The 6,000-nt window shown below is 41.6% G+C and overlaps 1 protein-coding gene across 1 annotated transcript in view; it reads right to left on the bottom strand.

The window, feature by feature from the left end:
* FRMD6 (FERM domain containing 6) overlaps positions 1-195 on the bottom strand; it is a 140,396-nt gene extending 140,201 nt beyond the window's left edge. The window contains exon 1 of the mRNA XM_089665813.1: positions 32-195. The gene's annotated coding sequence lies outside the window, so the exon portion shown is untranslated. The remainder of the gene's footprint in view (positions 1-31) is intronic.
* Between the last annotated feature and the right edge of the window lie 5,805 nt (positions 196-6,000).

The raw sequence follows: 6,000 nt of genomic DNA on the forward strand, positions 1-6,000 counted from the left end.
TCAAAATTCCATTCCACAAATGTTCACTTACTGTAACGCAGGCTAGAACCTGCACAGGCTGCATATCCAAAAATGCCTCAAATCCTTCACCAAAACCAGAAAAAAAATGGGAGAAAATTCATCCAGAGTTAAAAAGTTTAAAGACTCCTTCAGTGTGACAGTCCCAGCAGTAGAGCTGTACGTCCCAGCCGCCTGCCTGCCTTCAGCAGTATGAACACAATCCCTGGATGTACTCACTCCTCCTGTGTCCCCCCCTCCCTTCCTTCTCCTGGATCACTCCCCTCTCCTCCCTCCCAACACTCACAGCTCTGGAATGAAAGCATGCCTCAATTTTATCCCCTTCCTTTTTTTTCTCATTTTCAATATGCTTTATTGAGGATCAACAGTCTGAACAGAAAGGAAAAAGAAGATCCTGTAGAGTAGTTTTGAATAATAACAATGTATCAGGAAGCATCAACAATGTAAAAACTGCTCGTGTTTGTTTATTTTCTTTTTTTTTTTTTTTGCTTTGTTTTTACTACAAACAAATAAAAGCAACTATGGAATTTAACCTAGCGCATCAGCGCATTTAAAGGGGAGCTCCAACTCCAAATTTTAATTAACCCCTTGCCTACCCGGCACTTTTACCCTCTTCCTGCCCAGGCCAATTTTCAGCTTTCAGTGCTCTTGCACTTCGAATGACAACACTGTACCAATATGAAAGTTTTATCATTTGTTTCACACAAATAGACCTTTCTTTTGGTGGTATTTAATCACCACTGGGTGTTTTATATTTTGTGCTACAAACAGAAAAAGAGCAAAAAATTGAAAAAAAAAGTTTTTTTTTGTTTCTATTATAAAACTTTGCAAATAGGTAATTTTTCTCCTTCATTAATGTGAGTTGATGAGGCTACACTGATAGGCAGCACTGATAGGCAGCACTCATGGGCACTGATGAGGTGGCACAGATAGGCGGCACTGATGGGCACTGATACAGTAGGAGCAATGATAGGAGGCACTGATAAGTGACACTGATGATGCTGCACTGATAGGCGGAACTGATGGGCAGCACTGATGGGTGGCACTGCTGTGCAGCACTGATGGGTGGCACTGCTGGGCACAGGTGGATGGCACTGCTAGGCACTGCTGGGCACAGGTGGGTGGCACTGCTGGGCACAAGTGGGTAGCATTGATGGGCACAGGCAGGTGACACTGATGGGTACAGGTGGGCGGCACTGATGGGCACAGGTGGGTGGCACAAGTGGGCGATACTGCTGGGCACAGGTGGGTAGCATTGATGGGCAGAGGTGGGTGGCACTGATGGGTACAGGTGGGCAGCACTGATGGGCACAGGTGGGTGTCACAGGTGGGCGGCACTGCTGGGCACTGATTATCAGGGCACTGATCATCAGTGATCGCAGTCTCCACTCTAATTCATCCCAAAGGTGTTCTATGGGGTTGAGGTCAGGACTCTGTGCAGGCCAGTCAGGTTCCTCCACCCCAAACTCCCTCATCCATGTCTTTATGGACCTTGCTTTGTGCACTGGAGCGCAGTCATGTTGGAACAGGAAGGAGCCATCCCCAAACTCTTCCCACAAGGTTGGGAGCATGAAATTGTCCAAATTGTCTTGGTATGCTGATGCCTTAAGAGTTCCCATCACTGGAACTAGGGGGCCAAGCCCAACCCCACACAATAATCCCCCCTCCACTAAACTTTACACTTGGAACATTGCAGTCAGGCAAGTACCATTCTCCTGGCAATCGCCAAACCCAGACAGAGAAGTGTGATTGGTCACCCAGAGAACACGTCTCCACTGCTCTAGAGTCCAGTGGCGGTGTGCTTTACACCACTGCAACCGACGCTTTGCATTGTACTTGGTGATGTAAGGCTTGGATGCAGCTGCTCGACCATGGAAACCCATTCCATGAAGCTCTCTACACACTGGTGTTGTGCTAATCTGAAGACCACATGAAGTTTGGAGGTCTTTAGCTATTGACTCTGCAGACAGTTGGCGACTTCTGCGCACTGTGCGCTTCAGCATGCGCTGACTCCGCTCTGTCATGTTACGTGGCCTACAACTTGGTGGCTGAGTGGCTGTTGTTCCCAGTTGCTTCCACTTTGTTATAATCCCACTAACAGTTGAGCGTGGAATATTTAGTAGCCAGGAAATGTCACGGATGGACTTATTGCACAGGTGACAACCTATCACGGGACCACGCTTGGAGTCACTGAGCTCCTGAGAGCGACCCATTCTTTCACAAATGTTTGTAGAAGCAGTCTGCATGCCTAGGTGCTTGATTGTATACACCTGTGTCCATGGAGGTGATTGGAACACCTGAATCCAATGATTTGGAGGGCGGGCCCAATACTTTTGGCAATATAGTGTGTATATATATATATATATATATATATAAGTTTTTGTTAACATCATAGAGTTTTGTGCTTGCCATCTAAAGGAGAATGACTCAAGATTTAGTTCAGTTAAAGTGGACTAAAATATTTTCCCCCTCACTCACGGACAGATCCCCAACTATCTCTTTTTGGCGGATCGAATGCCGGAGGGTGTAAACAGACACATGTCCATTTACACGCTCCACTCCATAAAGAAGAATATAGGTTCTGATCGGGTCCACCTGAAAAACGGGCAGGTGGATCCGATCAGAACATCCGTGTGAAAGGGGCCCTACTCTTGTATAGTGCTGGCAGTCCATTCAAAGTGAATGGGCTTTCTTACTTGCAAGCATACATCTCCTTTTAAAGACCGTGTGACAAAGTGACAACTCAGGCCACAATTAGAAGACCAGAACAGAGTGTTGTCACCCTTTAATAGGAAATGCCTAAATAAACACTCTCATGGCAGGATCAACAAATGTTGTTTTAGCCTCGGTTCACACTAGAGCTCAGTGCAGGAAACTCATGATCTTTGCAGGTTTCCCACGCCATATTAAAACCTCAACTGTCCTTGCAATCTGTAGGTAGCGGGTGTCAGTGCAATGTTAAAGACACCCCAAATGCAGTGCATTTGCCTGCACCGGATTGCATGGTACAAAACTTCTATGACCCTAAGTTCACAGCTGTGCGTTTTCCACAGCGTTTTGCAGAAATGCACTACAGTCCATTTAACATGATTTCCTATGAGACACATTCACATCTCCTCATTTTCACTGTTTTTTGGAAAGGGTCAGGAACTTTGCGTTTTTGGTTCTATAGACATCAATGGAAACGCTGAAGAAAAGCAGGTAGTGCGTTTTTGCCACATTTTTGATGCATTTTAAATCTGCCTAGCAACAAGAAAAAAAAAAGCAAAAACGCAGCAAAAATGCGTCAAAAGCGTATGTGCAAAAAAAATGCAAAACACACCGTAAAAGGCAATGCAGAATTGGATCAAATGCAAACTGCATAGGTGTGAACCCAGCCTGAGATCCGGGTACAGCGCATTTCCAAAAGTAGTGCATGCACCAGGGGTGGACTGACAACTCATGGGGCCCCCAGGCAATAGGGGATCATGGGGCCCCTGTGTCCTTGCCCAAACTCAAAAAAGCCTATGAAAAAGGTACCAGGGGCATCTCATGGGGCTCCCTACTGACCCCAGGCCCTCGGGCAGTGCCCACGTTTCCAAATGGTCAGTCCGCCCCTGGCATGCACAAATTTGATGCAATGCAGTGCGATTTGAGCCCATTCAAAATGAATAGTTTGAACCTAAGCTTAATAACTTACAATAACCCGTTAAATCTTATGAGATTTTGGTGATTGAGTTTAAATGCAAAATATTTTTCACCCTGTAAAAAGCTACACTGAGCACAACGTAAGCCAAGAAATAAACAGCTAAAATTAAATAATAATGCTTTTTTTTAATCCAACAAATTAATATTCCATTGTTTTGGAAAATAAATAAGGCATTTTTAATAAAATGAAGAAAAATAAAGTAATAAAAATGTAATAAAATGCAAAAAAAAATTAATAAAATGCTCTTAAATATCAATGAATTTGTAATAAGCTGCAATAAAATAAAGTAACAAAAATGTAATAAAATGCAAAAAAAAATTATAAAATGCACATAAATATCAATGAATTTTTAATAAACTGCAATAAAATAAACTAACAAAAATGTAATAAAATTGCAAAAAAAAAAAATAAAAAGCAAAGAAACATGAATGCATTTGTGAAAGAAAAATGCAAAAAAAAAAATTAAATGCAAATAAATATTAATACATTTTTAATAAAATGCAGTAAAATAAAGTAACAGTATTTATAAAATGTAATAAAATAAAATGTAATAAATTGCAAATAAATAATAATGCATTTTTAAATAATCATGCATAATTAATAATACACAAAGAAAGCATGATGATTTAATAAATTAATATTCTGTGGTTATGTGATGGAGGAATTCAGCTTTGAGTTTCTGACAGAGGGCAGCGTCCCCCCCTCCTTCTGATAGTAATAAAAATGTAATAAAATGCAAAAAAAATGAATAAAATGCTCTTAAATATCAATGAATTTGTAATAAACTGCAATAAAATAAAGTAACAAAAATGTAATGAAATGCAAAAAAAAATGAATAAAATGCAAATAAATATGAATGCATTTTTGAAAGAAAAATGCAAAAAAAAAATGTAATTAAATGCAAATAAATATTCATGCATTTTTAATAAAATGTAACAAAATAAAGTAATAGTATTTATAAAACGTAATAAAATAAAATTTAATAAATTGCAAATAAATAATAATGCATTTTAAATAATCATGCATAATTAATAATATACAATAAGAAAGCATGATTTTTTTTAACAAATTAATATTCTGTGGTTATGTGACGGAGGAATTCAGCTGTGAGTTTCTGACAGAGAGCAGCTCCCCCCCCCTCCTGCTGATAGGCAGCCCTCCATAATTCTTTACATGCCTGCAATTCTTCACAGCACACAGGGGAGGGGATGTGACCCTCAGCTCCAAACTGATCCTAGTCTATCCTAAGGAACTTTTTTTTTGTATCCAAGAGACATATTGGGTTCCTTGGCTTTTAGGGCTGATGGAGTCACCATGTGATTCACTGTCTGCGTCTGGCATTCCAATCAGGACGCAGGTTTATTTACCACGTTTATATAAAGTATGGACATGTGACAGACATAGATAAACACGGGAGAGGGAAGGAGGGTGGGGCTGTTGTGCAATGCAATTTAAATGCATTTATGTATTTATTTATCTGTCAGCGTACTGTTGGGGAGATTTCCCTTCACTTGCTTTTCTGGAGGCAGGACAGGAAATTGAAGAATTTCTCTCTGACAACATTACGGTTGTCAAACTGTAATGTTAGCATTTGAGTGGGTTGCCAGGGGGTAGTAAAATCACAGCTCAGCTGCCTGTTTTTTGTGGCCCGTGTGAAAGAGCCCTTGGGTTGAGGTTTTTCTTCTGAGCATTTAGGTCTGGGCCCCGTACAGGAGGACCAGTGGTACCCCCTTATTCATGGTCCTGGTTACAGTACAATCTTGTCAAACTGTAATGTTAGCATTTGAGTGGGTTGCCAGGGGGTAGTAAAAACACAGCTCAGCTGCTTGTAATTTTGTGGCCGTGTGAAAGAGCCCTTGGGTTGAGGTTTCCCTTCTGAGCATTTAGGTCTGGGCCTCGTACAGGAGGACCAGTGGTACCCCCTTATTCATGGCCCTGGTTACAGTACAACCTTGTCAAACTGTAATGTTAGCATTTGAGTGGGTTGCCAGGGGGTAGTAAAACCACAGCTCAGCTGCCTGTTTTTTGTGGCCCGTGTGAAAGAGCCCCTGGGTTGAGGTTTTTCTTCTGAGCATTTAGGTCTGGGCCCCGTACAGGAGAACCAGTGGTACCACCTTATTCATGGCCCTGGTTACAGTACAACCTTGTCAAACTGTAATGTTAGCATTTGAGTGGGTTACCAGGGGGTAGTAAAACCACAGCTCAGCTGCCTGTATTTTTGTGGCCGTGTGAAAGAGCCCTTGGGTTGAGGTTTCTCTTCCCAGCATTCACACAGCCTGTAACTTGCCTGATGA

This window comes from Staurois parvus, unplaced genomic scaffold (assembly GCF_062004578.1).
Source record: "Staurois parvus isolate SC_StPar_1 unplaced genomic scaffold, SC_StPar_1.0 ptg002360l, whole genome shotgun sequence".
Lineage (NCBI taxonomy): Eukaryota > Metazoa > Chordata > Amphibia > Anura > Ranidae > Staurois > Staurois parvus.